General features: G+C 49.9%; 2 pseudogenes; one reads left to right on the top strand and one right to left on the bottom strand.

The window, feature by feature from the left end:
- Positions 1-2,549: 2,549 nt before the first annotated feature.
- On the bottom strand, positions 2,550-6,157 carry LOC140530275 (transcription elongation factor SPT5 pseudogene; annotated as a pseudogene).
- Positions 6,158-8,997: 2,840 nt separating this feature from the next.
- LOC140523246 (transcription elongation factor SPT5 pseudogene) lies at positions 8,998-14,524 on the top strand (annotated as a pseudogene).
- Positions 14,525-15,817: the final 1,293 nt, after the last annotated feature.

The following is a 15,817-nucleotide window of genomic DNA, read 5'->3' on the forward strand; positions in this document are numbered from 1 at the left end:
GGCCATAGGGTCATTTCTCACTGGAAGCAGCAGTGGGACTCAGCAACCCCTTGGGTACCTGAGCAGCCTCTTAAGGATCGCACTGCTCACCTTCTGGTGTGAGGAAGGGGGCTAAAAAAGGTGTCCTCAACATTACCTGCTTGCCCAACCCTGGCCTGATTACCACGGCAGGCAGGGAATCCCACTATGCCGTCAAAACACAAATACATGTCTGAAAACATCTGTACAATCCATCGGTACATGAAACGTGCACACACTAATAGACAATACAAAATGCAGTAGACCTGAAAGAAGAACTGCTCTTGTTGCAAGAGAACTCAACAGATATCGCAACCAAACAGCAGCCCTGAGTGAAACAAGGTTGGCAAATGAAGGCCAGCTTACTGAACTTGGAGCTGGATACACCTTTTTCTGGGGTGGGCATAGTGAAAAGGAGAGCCATGAAGTTGGCGTGGGTTTTGCAATCAAAACTAATCTAATCAGCAAGCTGGTGTGCCTGCCCAAAGGAGTGAATGACAGGCTCATGACAATGAGATTGTCACTTGCAGGAAAACGCTGTGCCACCATCATCAGTGCCTATGCTCCTACCATGACAAACCTTGATGAAATCAAAGAAAAATTTGTGAAGACCTAGAGACCCTTATGGTCCATGTGCCCAAAGAGGATAAGATTACAATTTTGGGTGACTTTAATGCTAGAGTAGGCTCAGACTATCAGACTTGGCAGGGAGTCCTAGGGAAGAAAGGGGATGGAAACAGCAACAGCAATGGTCATTCACTGCTGAAGACTTGTGCATCACATGACCTTCTCATCACCAACACTGTCTTCCCTTCACCTAAACGCAATAAAACTTCATGGATGCACCCTCGCAGCAAACACTGGCATCTAATAGATTATGTGATTGTAAGGAGAAGAGACAGACAAGATGGGAGAATGACAAAGGGAGTGTGTGGTGCAGAGTGCTGGACTGATCATAGACTTATCCTTTCCAAGCTAAATATTCGAATTCATCAAAAGCACCACCCCCAGGACAAAATAACTACCAGAAGAAATAATGTCAACAAATTAGGGCTCTTCTCTGAGCGTGAACAGTTTGCTGCTGACTTGGAGGGAAAGTTGGGCCAACACACAGTTGGCAAGAGTGGAGCAGAAAAGGAAGCTGCAGCTCTCAGAGATGTGGTGTACAGCACTGCATTTGCTCATCTGGGTCAGAACACTCACAAGCACCAAGACTGTTTGATGAAAATAATGGGGAAATCCAGAAGTTGCTAAATGAAAAACGAGAACTCCACAGGATGTAGCAGCAGGATAGTTCATCCACCTCTAAGAAGGCAGCATTTAATTCCAGCAAAAGCAAAGCACAAGCAAAGCTTAGAGAGATGCAGGATCCCTGGCTCAGTAAGAAGCCAGATGAAACTCAATTTTATGCTGATAGTAAGAGTTCTTCTCAGCATGACAAGCCCACATAAGAAAAGGTCCTGTGCTCTTTCAACAAAGCAGAATTGAGACAGCACAAAGGATATGGAAATTTGGGATATCCACTGCAAACGTTCACATGGACTACCTGTGGCCAACCTGTGGTAGAGCATTCCGAGCTCGCATTGGTCTGAGCAGCCACAGTCTGACACACTGAAATTTCACTTTGCAATGGTGATGTCATTTTGGTCCTCTTCCAGCACAAAGGGCAACAACCAATTAGTTCCTACTTTGTGCCAGGCACTGTGCTAAACGTGGGAAATATAAAGAAGAAAAAGACAGTACCAGCCCTCAAGAGACTGATATTCTCCTGAGGAAGATGTATACACAGAGAGGTACATGTATGTCCTCTTCTCTAAGGTATAAGCAAACGCTCCTTTGAGTTGGGGTTTGTTAGGTATTGACAAAAAAGAAAAAGACATGCAATAAATGAATGAATGGTAAAGAAATACTTAGTGAGCCATAGGTGGTGGCATGTGTAGGAAGCTGGCTGGGGAATGTAGGCTGTGACAGTGAACAGGGCTGGTGACTGTTCTGGAGGCTTAGGTTGGGTAAGTAGGGAGCCTGTGTGGCCCCTACTGCACCTGGTCGAGGAGGGGAAACGGTGAGGCTCTAGGTGTCTAGGTGTCTAGGGGGTGTGGTGTGTGTTGACCTGAAGAGAAGAGGACCAGGAAAGCCTCGTTTCAGGGGTACGGTTTCTCCCTGAAAGGTGCTAACCCTTCTCAAAAGAATAGAGAAGGAAAAGCCAAAAGGAATCACAGACAAGGAGAGTTGTTTGAAAATTTTGTGCTGAATCTATTATACAAACTTGAAAATAAAATCAAGTTTGGTTGAATCCGGAGATTCGGTTTCGTGTACAATTAGGACATGTTCTAGGATGCAAATAAGGAAACAGCCTATGGATTTGGTGTTTAAGGTTAGACTGAAACCAAAGAAAATGAAGCATCAAAAGACATCAAACAAACAAGTCCTACCGAGACGTGATGGGCGTGATGGGGTAAGGGTTCCAGGAGTCCAGTGGTGGGAGCACAGGTTCAGGAGGGACGGGGGCGGGGGGGGCGGGGGGGGTCGGGAGTGGGCTCGCGGTACCAGCATCTTCCTCCTCAGTCTATGGCCTGGACGGTGTGTTGCCGTTGCTGGCGTCCCAAGCCCCGTTGTGTCCTGGAGTATAGCTGCCCTCGTACATGGGGGTCTGGGAGCCGTACAGGACGGGTAAGGAGTCTGAGCCGTGGGCGGCCGTCTGAGGGCCCCAGCTAGGGGTAGCTGCCGGGGTAGAAGTCACAGGTCCAGAGCTTGTGGTGCCAAGGGGGACGAGTCTCTCAGGGTGCACGGAAATCGTCTGGCAGGTGGCGTGGAGCTCCACGCGGGCAACGCGTTCCGTCACTTCCTTCACGATCCCAACGTAGCCCTTGTAGGGGCCCTGGCAGATGCGCACAGACTTTCCCATGAGGCCCTTGTCTCGGTGGCCGCAGGCTCTGTCGGAGCCCTGGCCCCGGCCCCGGCCCCGGCCCCGGCCCCGGCCCTGGTCCGGGCTCAACCTCCCACCGTCTGCCCTCTCTGATACTCGCCCCCTTTGCCCTCCGGAGCTAGGGCGCCTGGGACTGGAGAGGTGAGGGCTGCGCAAGGGATCCGGGCCCCTTCCCAAGAGGCCCTCGGCCCAGGTAGACTGAGAAGCCCCGGTGAGCAGGAGATGGCGCGACTTGCAGACGAACAGGCCCCCATTGTCCGTGAGCTTCTTGGAGTGGAGAAAGGCAGCTCCTCTAAAGAGGTGGAGGATCTTGGCCTCGAGTCCAGAGTGCGGGCCGTCCACGACCCTGACCGAGTCCTTGACGCGAATGCTGTTGTGTTGGCCGTCCAGGGCCACAGCCAGGTGGTTGTCCTTCTTGGCGGTGACTGCTTGGCGGCGCACCGTGACCACCTTGTCGTGCATGTTCAGGACCTGGAAAGTGTCTGCGTCTAGGCCGACGATGATGCCCACCAGGCCGGGGTTCAGCTGCACCAGCTGGCCCCAGTGGTACTGGCCGCAAACGTCCTCCGGGGCTGACGTGTCGGGACAGAGCTGCAGGTCTCTGGGAAGCACCTTGAGCTCTTCCCTGGTGAGGTCGGAGAGGAGGAGGACAAAGTTGTCCTCCACTCTCAGGACGAAGCCCGAGGTGCCGAGGAAGCGGCCCGAGATCACTTTGACGTGGTCTCCCGCATCAAAGGCCTTCTTCAGCCCCCAGGCGGACAGCTCCAGCGTGTCGGTGAGCTGCTCGTGCTGGGGCATCAGGATGACCTTGGGGCCGCGCACGCTGACCACCCGGCCCAGCAGGTTGACGAGCTCCCCCTCCATCACTTGCACTTTGTCTCCAGGCTTGAAGCTGTGCTCTGGCTCCGAGCTGTTCTCCATGCGCATCTGGAGGTCTTGCAGGGCGTTGGACCGCTCCTCAAACTTCTGCAGCTCGGAGAGCGTGGGATTCACGCCCTCTCTGATGAGGGCCGACAGGGTGAAGGTCTTGAAGAGGAAGCCCGAGTGGCTGTAGCGGTTGCCCTTGAAGATGAGAAAATCTCCATCTGCAGTAACCTTCCCTCCAAGGGATCGAATCTTCTGAGCATCAAAGAGCTTCTGTGCGGGTCTGCTGAACCTCTTCCTCTTGGCAAAGCCTTCCTGCTTGTTGCTGGGGTCTGTGAGGAGGCTGTAGTCGATGCGCGGAATCATCTTGAGGGAGACTGTTGATTGGCCAGGCTCCGTGAAAGTCACCTGAGCGAGGTCGTCCTTGTAGAGACCCGCCCTGATTCGCACCCAGCTCTTGGGCTTCAGGCTGGAGGCCTCCTTGACCAGCACCTTGAGCACGTCCGTCATCTCCTCGATCGGCACCAGCTTCTGGTGCTGGCAGCCCTGGCGCAGGCTGGCCACGCCTTCGATGGCCTCCAGTACGTGGCCGAGCTTGTAGGCTTCCACGTAGATGTAGCCCCTGAGGTATTCCGGAGCCACCGCCGACTTGATCTGCAGTGGGCTGTCTGTGCACTGGGAGGCCAGGAACTTTCTCATGAGGGTCAAGGCCGTGGCTCTCTCCTGCCCGACCCTGCACTTGATCATCCACAGTCTGGGATCCCGGATTCCAGGGAGCAGAGACTGCCGGCCCACGCCCTCTAGGAGCTGCTCCGAGGCCCTGCCCCGGGCTCCCCGGGAGCCTTCAGCGGCATATTTCTCCATGAAATAGCGGGCCAGGTCCTCCTCTCCCTGATGCCTCCAGTCATTCTGGAGGCGCCGGGCCTGGGACCAATCTTCAGCGCTGGGGTGGCCGGGCCCCGCTTCGTTCACAAAGTCCTCTGCTCCTTCCTCCCACTCTTCCTCCTCCTCCTCCTCCTCCTCATAGTCATCGTCCACCTCAGCCTCATCCAAGATGAAGCCCTGGTGTTTGGGCCTCTTTCTTGGGCGGCTGTCCTCCTCGTCCTCCTCGTCTTCGTCCTCCTCGTTCTCGTCCTCCTCCTGCTCGTCCTCCTCCTGCTCGCCTTCCTCCTGATCCTCCTGCTCGCCTTCCTCCTGATCCTCCTGCTCGCCTTCCTCCTCGTCCTCCTCCGCCTCCTCGTTTTCGTTCTCTTTTTCCTCCTCCTCCTCCTTTTCCTTCTCCACCTCCACTCGGCCCTCGTCTTCCTCAGACTTGTCTTCCTCTGATTGCCACAAGGCGTGAGACCCGGACTCGTCGAACTCAGACCCAAACTGCTCCAACTCGGGCCCGGACTCGGACCCGGAATCGGACTCGGACTCGGAATCGGACTCGGACTCGGACTCGGACTCGGACTCGGACTCGGACCCAGAGTCGGACCCGGACCCGGACCCGGACCCGGACCCGGACTCGGACTCGGACTCGGACCCGGACGCTGACAGTTCCGATTCCCTGGCTCCGGCACCTGTTGTTGTCCAGACTGCCGGGCCCTGGGCCTCGGTCTCGTCCTCCGAGCTATTTTCGCTGTCTGGAGCTCCACGCTTCGACATCTTAAGGCGAGACTCTGAGGGACTCATCTCTAGGGTTCCGGGGGGCTGCTGATTCTGGTGCTGGCGCTGCTGGCACTGCTGGCGCTGCTTCGGCTGGGACACTAACCAGCTAGAGTCACTGGGGCTGAATGAGCTACCCAGCTCCTTCAGTCCCCTTCCTTTTATACTCCCTTGGGTCACCTGTGAATCTCCCAAGTTCACACCTTGATAAGGAGGCAGGGGGCGGGAGGGAGGGGCTGGAAAAATTCTGGAAGGCGAAGCAAGTCCTTCTTTCTCTTCCACTTGGAGGAGAGCCAGGGAAGGTGCGACCTGAGGTCTTTGCTTTAGTGGCCATCCAAACCAAGTTCCTCTAAGTGGGAAATGTTTTTCGTGACTGCACAGGTATCGCCTCTGTGGAACTGTTTGCCTTCTTAATGACGGGAGACGGGGAGAATTTGGAGCTCAAAATTCCAAAAAAAAGAAAAAGTTAGAATTGTTCATACATGTCGTTGGAAAAAAAGAAAACTAAAACATTTACAAAAATCCGGGTCACTGCCCTCAAGGCTCTTTCTCTCCAATGGAGAAGATAACAAGCAAACAATCACGTCCAAACCAAAGCAAAGAGAAGGGAGAAGTTGGGCACGATCTCCCAGGAAAGGCCTGGTGCCCAGGAAGCACCGAACAGGAAGACAGTTCTTTGTTTTCCTTCAGTGGCTACCCAAACGTCAGTCAATCATTGAGCATTCGGCGAGCACCTCCTCTGTGTCCGTCACTTCGCTACAAGCCTTAGGGAAAGAGACCCGAAGGAAACAGTCCCTATTTTTTTTAAATAAAGTTTTATGAATGTCTTCTGTCTTTCATATCCACTTCTGCATTCTTTGCAGTCCTGTTTCTAGAGCACTGCACGTCTTTTAGCTTAATACCTCCTGCCTTTTGTTCACTTTCCTTCAGTTCCATATTTTCCCCTTTCTTTGTCTTTCAGTTACATTTATACAAAACTTGGTGAAGGATATGGTCCTATGTTCTTAGCCATATCCAAAATGAAAGGGGACGCAGGGGGTTACTGACCTAGAAAAAGGTGTCAATACTGTAACAGTAAAGTCAATAAACATTTAAAAATTTTAATATTTCATTTTCTCCCAATTGCATGTAAAAAGACTTTTCAACATTCTTTTTAAAACATTTTTCAGTTCCAAATTTTCTTCCTCCCTCCCCTCCACCTCTCATTTGAAAAGGCAAGCAATTTGCTATAGGTTATACATATGCAGTCATGCAAAACATATTTCCCTGTTAATCATGTTGTGGAAAAAACACAGAAAAGAAAAATAAAGAAAAGTGTACTTTGATCTGCATCCAGACTCCATTAGTTCTTTCTCTGGAGGTGGATAGTGTTTTTCATCATAAGTCCTTCAGAATTGTCTTGGATATGGCTAAGAATAGCTAAATCATTCACAGATAGTCACCATATGACATTGCTGTTACTGTATACAATATTCTCTTAGTTCTGCTTACGTCACTTTGGATCAGTTCATATGAGTGTTTCCAAGTTTCTCTGCAAACATCCAGCTTATTATTTCTTCTGGAACCACAGAATTCCATCAAAATTCAACAAGCAATTTTAAGCACCCTACTATGTTCCAGGAATTGACTCGACTTGAGATTTCACTAGCATTAAAAACTCCCCGAACAAGCAATGCATTCTGCCCATGAAAGCCGGCACCTTCCCTGTAATGCACACTCTAAGAGAGGTGTCTGAGGCACTGAGAAGGTAAGTGATTTCCTTGTCCTCTCATAGCCAGTAAGCATCAAGGGCAGAATTTGAAGCCAGGTCTTCCTGACTTGGAGGTCTGATCTTTAAGCACTATACCACTTGCTACACTGGATTTATAAACTGTTACTTGGGAGCAGTTGGATTACTGAATTAAAAACAATTTTTAGTGATTTTCAGGAGTTGCATACACATTTGAATTTCAGAATTTGAGAACGAGAAGGGATGTTTCAATACTAATTTTTTATATGTAATTAATTTATTTTTAGTTTTCAACATGCACTTTCATATGATTTGGAGTCTTAAACTTTCTCCGTCTCCCTTCCCTCCTTTTCTCCGAGACAGTGAGCAATCTTATATAGGTTCTCCTTTTACATTCACATTAAACATATTTTTACATTAGTCAAGATGTAAAGAAGGATTAGAACTGATGGGATAAGCCATGAGAAAGAACAAACAAAACCAAACAAAAGAAAAGGAGAGCAAATGGACAGCATTTTCCATCATGAGTCTTTTGGAGTTGTCTTAAGTCCCTGCATTGCTGAGAAGAACTAAGCCTATGAAAGTCAGTCATTGCATAATGTGTCTGTTACTATGTACGATGTTCTCCTGGTTCTGCTCACTTCACTCAGCATCAGTTCATTTAAGTCTTTCCAGATTTTTCTGAAGTTCACCTGTTCATCATTTCTTATAGAACAATAGTGACCCCATTATATTCATATACCACAGCTTGTTCAACCATTCCCCAATTGATGGGCATCCCCTCAATTTCTAATTCTTTGCACCACAAAAAGAGCTGCTATAAATATTTTTGTACATGGGGTTCCTTTTCCCATTTTTATGATCTCTTTGGGATACAGCCCTAAAAGTGTGTCAAAAGGTATGCACAGTTTTATAGCCCCTTGGGCACAGTTTCAAATTGCTGTCCAGAATGGTTGAATCAGTTCACAACTCCATCAACAATGCATTAGTGTTCCAATTTTCCCATATGTTCTCCAATATTTCTCATTTTCCTGTTTTGTCAAGTAAGCCAATCTGATAGGTGTGATGTGTTACCTCAGAGTTGTTTTGATTTGCATTACTCTATTCAATAGTGATTTAGAACATCTTTTTCATGTGACTATAGATAGCTTTTATTTCTTTCTCTGAAAATTGCCTGGTTATATCCGTTGACCATTTATCAATTGGGGAATGACTTGCATTCTAAATTTGACTCAGTTCTCTATCAGTTTTAGAAATGAGGTTTTAATGAGAGACACTGTCTGTAAAAATTGTATCCCAGCTTTCCGTTTCCCTTCTAATCTTCGTTGCATTGGCTTTGTTTGTGCAAAAACTTCAATTTAATGTAATCAAAAACATTTAATTTGCATTTCATAATGTTCCTTCTCTTATTTGGTCATAAATTCTTCCCTTTTCCAAGGATCTGACTGAATACTCATTGTCCAAATGGGGAAAGTGAGACCCAGAGACTTGCCAAGACCACCTTAGGAATACAGAGGGACAAGATCCTTTGACTTTGAATGCAACGATCCTTCCTCTTCACAGCCTGTATAGCTTATGCATTTGCCATTAAGTTCAAACATTTACACCTTAAAAGCACAGAAGGAAGCTCTTTTCCTTTCCCTTCTGAAAACTTTGTAACCCTGGCATGGCACAGTGAAATCAGTATTTCATCTGCACATGTTGCAACAACATCTTCTAAGAAGAGACAAATGACTTCTTGAAGAATGAGGAAAACAAAACCTGTGAAGACTGCAATATGCATATCACATGGGAGTCTTTATTGTGTGAGCGGATGACGGTAGGGGTAGGAAGAGAGAACGAGAGCAAGACAACCTAGAACACATTTTTATGACAGTCTAAATGTTTATTCAACAGCTCCTCCACTGACTTTTAGCGTTTTAGACAGACAGCTTGCAGTAATAGACTGACAGGATGCAAATCATTCTTCTTGGCTCTCTCCAAATTTGTGACAGTATTGTCTCCCTATTTACTTCCTGACCTTGCAACCTAATTTTGTCCTCTTCCTCCTCCTCAAGCATTTTAATGTGCTTCCTACAACAACTACATGTTTAAAAATTCTTTTAATTGACTCAGGGGCCAGGGACTTTAGTCACAACAGGAGGTTGACTATTTTTGGAAGTGGGTGGAGAGCATTGTATCAAAATTTTAGAGGTGGAAAGATCCTTAAAGGTCATATAGTTCAATCTTCTCATTTTACAAATGAGGAAACGGAGGCTAAGAGGTTAAATGTTATGCAAGTAAAAAGTCATGGAGAGGGGTTTTGAACCTAGTTTTTTCATCTCCATCCAGCATTATTTCAACTGCACCATGCTTATTCCATAACTATGAATGTGTTTTTCATGTCTGCAGCAAGTGGGGCACTTGCTCTCTGGGAATTGAGTCAAAGAGCCAGGGTGGTAACAAAAGTACCTAGAATATAGTAAAGGGCACCTACTCTCTCTAAGGGTTCCCAAGATCTCTTAACTGCTCAATCACTTAATCAATTAAGTAGTAATTATTAAGCACTTACTATACACTGAACATTCCAATAAGCATTGGGGATATACATAAAAAGAATGAAACACTCTCTAATCTTGATGAGCTTATGTTCTAATGGGAGCTATAAGAAATACATAAAAATGTGTGTGTATACACACACATACATACACGTATATGTAATATCACACCTCCACAACCTTCTTGGGGCTTTTGGTAACTTTTATAATTTCTTCACTTCTGAATACTCTGTTTCATTTTGTTTTATGATGCCAATTTCCCAGGTTTTCTCCTATTTGACTTGCTGCTCTAGATAGCCTTTCTTTGCCTAAGGGTCAGTCCAAGGTCTCATCTCTTCCTTCTTCAGGCTGATGTCTGGGATCTCATCAGCTGCCATATGTTCAAATAGCATCCCTATAATAACAAATCCAAAAATCAAGACATTTTTCTCTTGGACTCAACACATATGATCAAATACTATCTAAAAAAATTCAACTGACCAGGTGTCATATTGGAAAGAGTTCTGGACTTGGAAACAGGAACAACTGATTTCAAATCCTGCCTCAGACACTTACTAGATGTGCAGCCCTGAGCAAATCACCTACATTCTCCATGACTCAGTTTCTTCATATGTACAATGGTGGATTTGATTTACAACCCTGAATGTCCCTTCTAGCTATGACTGTGATTCAAAAGAGCAGAAATTGCAACCAAATTACCTTACAAATCAAATACAAACATTCTAAAATAAAAAATAAAAATCGGTGAACAAGGAAACTACATTATGTTGAAGGAAGCCATAGACAACAAACTAATGTCTCTAATAAGTTTACACTCTCCAAATGGCTTAACATCAAGAATTGTCAAGGAAATAACTACTGAGTTTTTTTTAAGACACAGAAAAACAGTAGTGATGGAGATTTCCATATCCTTCACCAAGTTTTGTATAAATGTAACTGAAAGACAAAGAAAGGGGAAAATATGGAACTGAAGGAAAGTGAACAAAAGGCAGGAGGTATTAAGCTAAAAGACGTGCAGTGCTCTAGAAACAGGACTGCAAAGAATGCAGAAGTGGATATGAAAGACAGAAGACATTCATAAAACTTTATTTAAAAAAAATAGGGACTGTTTCCTTCGGGTCTCTTTCCCTAAGGCTTGTAGCGAAGTGACGGACACAGAGGAGGTGCTCGCCGAATGCTCAATGATTGACTGACGTTTGGGTAGCCACTGAAGGAAAACAAAGAACTGTCTTCCTGTTCGGTGCTTCCTGGGCACCAGGCCTTTCCTGGGAGATCGTGCCCAACTTCTCCCTTCTCTTTGCTTTGGTTTGGACGTGATTGTTTGCTTGTTATCTTCTCCATTGGAGAGAAAGAGCCTTGAGGGCAGTGACCCGGATTTTTGTAAATGTTTTAGTTTTCTTTTTTTCCAACGACATGTATGAACAATTCTAACTTTTTCTTTTTTTTGGAATTTTGAGCTCCAAATTCTCCCCGTCTCCCGTCATTAAGAAGGCAAACAGTTCCACAGAGGCGATACCTGTGCAGTCACGAAAAACATTTCCCACTTAGAGGAACTTGGTTTGGATGGCCACTAAAGCAAAGACCTCAGGTCGCACCTTCCCTGGCTCTCCTCCAAGTGGAAGAGAAAGAAGGACTTGCTTCGCCTTCCAGAATTTTTCCAGCCCCTCCCTCCCGCCCCCTGCCTCCTTATCAAGGTGTGAACTTGGGAGATTCACAGGTGACCCAAGGGAGTATAAAAGGAAGGGGACTGAAGGAGCTGGGTAGCTCATTCAGCCCCAGTGACTCTAGCTGGTTAGTGTCCCAGCCGAAGCAGCGCCAGCAGTGCCAGCAGCGCCAGCACCAGAATCAGCAGCCCCCCGGAACCCTAGAGATGAGTCCCTCAGAGTCTCGCCTTAAGATGTCGAAGCGTGGAGCTCCAGACAGCGAAAATAGCTCGGAGGACGAGACCGAGGCCCAGGGCCCGGCAGTCTGGACAACAACAGGTGCCGGAGCCAGGGAATCGGAACTGTCAGCGTCCGGGTCCGAGTCCGAGTCCGAGTCCGGGTCCGGGTCCGGGTCCGGGTCCGGGTCCGACTCTGGGTCCGAGTCCGAGTCCGAGTCCGAGTCCGAGTCCGAGTCCGATTCCGAGTCCGAGTCCGATTCCGGGTCCGAGTCCGGGCCCGAGTTGGAGCAGTTTGGGTCTGAGTTCGACGAGTCCGGGTCTCACGCCTTGTGGCAATCAGAGGAAGACAAGTCTGAGGAAGACGAGGGCCGAGTGGAGGTGGAGAAGGAAAAGGAGGAGGAGGAGGAAAAAGAGAACGAAAACGAGGAGGCGGAGGAGGACGAGGAGGAAGGCGAGCAGGAGGATCAGGAGGAAGGCGAGCAGGAGGATCAGGAGGAAGGCGAGCAGGAGGAGGACGAGCAGGAGGAGGACGAGAACGAGGAGGACGAAGACGAGGAGGACGAGGAGGACAGCCGCCCAAGAAAGAGGCCCAAACACCAGGGCTTCATCTTGGATGAGGCTGAGGTGGACGATGACTATGAGGAGGAGGAGGAGGAGGAGGAAGAGTGGGAGGAAGGAGCAGAGGACTTTGTGAACGAAGCGGGGCCCGGCCACCCCAGCGCTGAAGATTGGTCCCAGGCCCGGCGCCTCCAGAATGACTGGAGGCATCAGGGAGAGGAGGACCTGGCCCGCTATTTCATGGAGAAATATGCCGCTGAAGGCTCCCGGGGAGCCCGGGGCAGGGCCTCGGAGCAGCTCCTAGAGGGCGTGGGCCGGCAGTCTCTGCTCCCTGGAATCCGGGATCCCAGACTGTGGATGATCAAGTGCAGGGTCGGGCAGGAGAGAGCCACGGCCTTGACCCTCATGAGAAAGTTCCTGGCCTCCCAGTGCACAGACAGCCCACTGCAGATCAAGTCGGCGGTGGCTCCGGAATACCTCAGGGGCTACATCTACGTGGAAGCCTACAAGCTCGGCCACGTACTGGAGGCCATCGAAGGCGTGGCCAGCCTGCGCCAGGGCTGCCAGCACCAGAAGCTGGTGCCGATCGAGGAGATGACGGACGTGCTCAAGGTGCTGGTCAAGGAGGCCTCCAGCCTGAAGCCCAAGAGCTGGGTGCGAATCAGGGCGGGTCTCTACAAGGACGACCTCGCTCAGGTGACTTTCACGGAGCCTGGCCAATCAACAGTCTCCCTCAAGATGATTCCGCGCATCGACTACAGCCTCCTCACAGACCCCAGCAACAAGCAGGAAGGCTTTGCCAAGAGGAAGAGGTTCAGCAGACCCGCACAGAAGCTCTTTGATGCTCAGAAGATTCGATCCCTTGGAGGGAAGGTTACTGCAGATGGAGATTTTCTCATCTTCAAGGGCAACCGCTACAGCCACTCGGGCTTCCTCTTCAAGACCTTCACCCTGTCGGCCCTCATCAGAGAGGGCGTGAATCCCACGCTCTCCGAGCTGCAGAAGTTTGAGGAGCGGTCCAACGCCCTGCAAGACCTCCAGATGCGCATGGAGAACAGCTCGGAGCCAGAGCACAGCTTCAAGCCTGGAGACAAAGTGCAAGTGATGGAGGGGGAGCTCGTCAACCTGCTGGGCCGGGTGGTCAGCGTGCGCGGCCCCAAGGTCATCCTGATGCCCCAGCACGAGCAGCTCACCGACACGCTGGAGCTGTCCGCCTGGGGGCTGAAGAAGGCCTTTGATGCGGGAGACCACGTCAAAGTGATCTCGGGCCGCTTCCTCGGCACCTCGGGCTTCGTCCTGAGAGTGGAGGACAACTTTGTCCTCCTCCTCTCCGACCTCACCAGGGAAGAGCTCAAGGTGCTTCCCAGAGACCTGCAGCTCTGTCCCGACACGTCAGCCCCGGAGGACGTTTGCGGCCAGTACCACTGGGGCCAGCTGGTGCAGCTGAACCCCGGCCTGGTGGGCATCATCGTCGGCCTAGACGCAGACACTTTCCAGGTCCTGAACATGCACGACAAGGTGGTCACGGTGCGCCGCCAAGCAGTCACCGCCAAGAAGGACAACCACCTGGCTGTGGCCCTGGACGGCCAACACAACAGCATTCGCGTCAAGGACTCGGTCAGGGTCGTGGACGGCCCGCACTCTGGACTCGAGGCCAAGATCCTCCACCTCTTTAGAGGAGCTGCCTTTCTCCACTCCAAGAAGCTCACGGACAATGGGGGCCTGTTCGTCTGCAAGTCGCGCCATCTCCTGCTCACCGGGGCTTCTCAGTCTACCTGGGCCGAGGGCCTCTTGGGAAGGGGCCCGGATCCCTTGCGCAGCCCTCACCTCTCCAGTCCCAGGCGCCCTAGCTCCGGAGGGCAAAGGGGGCGAGTATCAGAGAGGGCAGACGGTGGGAGGTTGAGCCCGGACCAGGGCCGGGGCCGGGGCCGGGGCCGGGGCCGGGGCCAGGGCTCCGACAGAGCCTGCGGCCACCGAGACAAGGGCCTCATGGGAAAGTCTGTGCGCATCTGCCAGGGCCCCTACAAGGGCTACGTTGGGATCGTGAAGGAAGTGACGGAACGCGTTGCCCGCGTGGAGCTCCACGCCACCTGCCAGACGATTTCCGTGCACCCTGAGAGACTCATCCCCCTTGGCACCACAAGCTCTGGACCTGTGACTTCTACCCCGGCAGCTACCCCTAGCTGGGGCCCTCAGACGGCCGCCCACGGCTCAGACTCCTTACCCGTCCTGTACGGCTCCCAGACCCCCATGTACGAGGGCAGCTATACTCCAGGACACAACGGGGCTTGGGACGCCAGCAACGGCAACACACCGTCCAGGCCATAGACTGAGGAGGAAGATGCTGGTACCGCGAGCCCACTCCCGACCCCCCCCCCCCCCCGCCCCCGTCCCTCCTGAACCTGTGCTCCCACCACTGGACTCCTGGAACCCTTACCCCATCACGCCCATCACGTCTCGGTAGGACTTGTTTGTTTGATGTCTTTTGATGCTTCATTTTCTTTGGTTTCAGTCTAACCTTAAACACCAAATCCATAGGCTGTTTCCTTATTTGCATCCTAGAACATGTCCTAATTGTACACGAAACCGAATCTCCGGATTCAACCAAACTTGATTTTATTTTCAAGTTTGTATAATAGATTCAGCACAAAATTTTCAAACAACTCTCCTTGTCTGTGATTCCTTTTGGCTTTTCCTTCTCTATTCTTTTGAGAAGGGTTAGCACCTTTCAGGGAGAAACCGTACCCCTGAAACGAGGCTTTCCTGGTCCTCTTCTCTTCAGGTCAACACACACCACACCCCCTAGACACCTAGACACCTAGAGCCTCACCGTTTCCCCTCCTCGACCAGGTGCAGTAGGGGCCACACAGGCTCCCTACTTACCCAACCTAAGCCTCCAGAACAGTCACCAGCCCTGTTCACTGTCACAGCCTACATTCCCCAGCCAGCTTCCTACACATGCCACCACCTATGGCTCACTAAGTATTTCTTTACCATTCATTCATTTATTGCATGTCTTTTTCTTTTTTGTCAATACCTAACAAACCCCAACTCAAAGGAGCGTTTGCTTATACCTTAGAGAAGAGGACATACATGTACCTCTCTGTGTATACATCTTCCTCAGGAGAATATCAGTCTCTTGAGGGCTGGTACTGTCTTTTTCTTCTTTATATTTCCCACGTTTAGCACAGTGCCTGGCACAAAGTAGGAACTAATTGGTTGTTGCCCTTTGTGCTGGAAGAGGACCAAAATGACATCACCATTGCAAAGTGAAATTTCAGTGTGTCAGACTGTGGCTGCTCAGACCAATGCGAGCTCGGAATGCTCTACCACAGGTTGGCCACAGGTAGTCCGTGTGAACGTTTGCAGTGGATATCCCAAATTTCCATATCCTTTGTGCTGTCTCAATTCTGCTTTGTTGAAAGAGCACAGGACCTTTTCTTATGTGGGCTTGTCATGCTGAGAAGAACTCTTACTATCAGCATAAAATTGAGTTTCATCTGGCTTCTTACTGAGCCAGGGATCCTGCATCTCTCTAAGCTTTGCTTGTGCTTTGCTTTTGCTGGAATTAAATGCTGCCTTCTTAGAGGTGGATGAACTATCCTGCTGCTACATCCTGTGGAGTTCTCGTTTTTCATTTAGCAACTTCTGGATTT

This window comes from Notamacropus eugenii, chromosome 2, assembly GCF_028372415.1.
Source record: "Notamacropus eugenii isolate mMacEug1 chromosome 2, mMacEug1.pri_v2, whole genome shotgun sequence".
Taxonomy (NCBI): Eukaryota; Metazoa; Chordata; class Mammalia; order Diprotodontia; family Macropodidae; genus Notamacropus; species Notamacropus eugenii.